Genomic DNA, 1,832 nt, shown 5'->3' with positions numbered 1-1,832 from the left:
TGCTCACACTTGGGCAAGTAACCCATATTAAACCCAGTGGATCACACACAAAAAGATGGTGTTGAGAAGCAGGTGTGAGGGGGAGGAAGAGGGCAGGGCAGAAATGACTAAAAGTCATATTATATGGACTTATGAGTCTGTCCAAAACAACAACAAAGAATTAAGTCAGGCATGGTGGAGCACTCCTTTAATCCCAGCACTGAGGAAGCTGAGGTACGTGGGGACTTCTATGAGGTTAGGTTAGCCTTGTCTACATAGTGAGTTCCAGGCTAGCCAGGGCTATAAAGAGAGACTCTGTCTCAAAAAATAATTGTTTAAAAGACTTATTTTCTGTGTATGTTTTGCCTGCATGTATGTATGTGTACCATATGTGTACCTGGTGCTCACAGACATCAGAAGAAGGCATTGGATACCCTGGAACTGGAATTGCAAGGGTTGTGAGCCACCATGTGGAGGGCGGGCCCTAAACCCTGTCTTCTGCAAAAGCAGCCAGTGCCTTCTCCAGCCCCAGCCAAACAAAAGAATAAGTTGTTGGACAGGCGCTGGGGAGGGGCTGTGGCTTAGTGATGAAGAGCAAGCCAAGGGCATACAGAGACTTGGAAATTGGTTCCTGCCATCACAAAAGGGGAAACAAGACCGAATGAATAAATAGCTCCTTGAGTTAAGCTAGGAGAAATGAGGTAATACATATTAGCTAATGGGTCTGAGCAAAGACTATTGTCCGTCAGCACAAAGCCTGCCGTCGCAGCTGTCACTCACGCCAGGCTTACTAGGGGCACGTCCTAGGACAAGTTTCACGCAGAGTCTTTTTTTGTCGTACCCCGCCCCCCCCAGAGAACCCCGCCTGCAAGACAAGCCCAGTCAAAAAACTTTGGGAAGAAAGAGGAACACTTTTGACACAAATTCCAGGAGAACCCAAAACCACAGAAACCACCAAAACTAAACAGGAGGGCACATTTGCTTAACCTCCGGTAAGCTAGACTCTTGGCCCCTCATGCTGAGGCTAAACGGCGGAGCAGTGGAGCATAAGGACAGCATTTGGTTCCTTGCAGTGGGGAATGCATGGTGTTTGACAGTGTGAAGAACCGCCGCTGGCTCCAGGCCCTGTGATGGGGCAGCATGCGCGCAGCTGGAACAGCCTGGGCCAGCTGAGACTGCTGCCAGACGCGCCCAATGCTGGGCCTACGAGGCTGGTGCGGCCTCCTGCTGCATCTGCCGAAATAAATGCCCCAAATCTCTGCATGTCAAAACAATGGCGACCTTTCAAGGCTCAGCAATCTGACCGCCCCCACGTAAAAAGCCAAATCACAAAGGCCTGGCCACCCAGCCCACTTTCCCTGGCATCTGGGGCATTTTGAAACAGGACATTCCCCCCACCATGGGGATCTCTGCATTTGTCTACTTTCTTCATTGATGAATCCTGAGGACCTAGTAAGGATTTGGGGTGTGGCTGGACATTGTACACTATGTATGTACTCTGAGGGACGTCCCAACCTTCATGAAGAAACTGGAAAGATGGCACATTGGTTAAGAGCTCACTGTTTCCACAGGACATACTTGTCAGATGTATGTCTGAGGTTCAGCCTTCAAGTCATTTTGGTTCCTCCTCTTCCTTGTCATGCATGTAGCCCAGGCTGCCCCGAACAATATACAGGAGTTGGATAAGCTAGGACTTATAAGATTATGTCTAACAAGCATTAATAATATAGTCTTGGAGGGTGGTGAGAGGATAAAGCAACTGCATGGTTAATACGACTTAGGTTTATGTCCCGGATCCATGAATAGTGGGGGGAGGGGGAGACTTTATGGGGATAAATGACACTTGAATAGTA

This window comes from Alexandromys fortis, unplaced genomic scaffold, assembly GCF_014885135.2.
Source record: "Alexandromys fortis isolate MF-2015 unplaced genomic scaffold, M_Fortis_MF-2015_v1.1 scaffold_460, whole genome shotgun sequence".
NCBI classification, from domain to species: domain Eukaryota; kingdom Metazoa; phylum Chordata; class Mammalia; order Rodentia; family Cricetidae; genus Alexandromys; species Alexandromys fortis.
Note: the sequence above shows the minus strand (reverse complement) of the source record.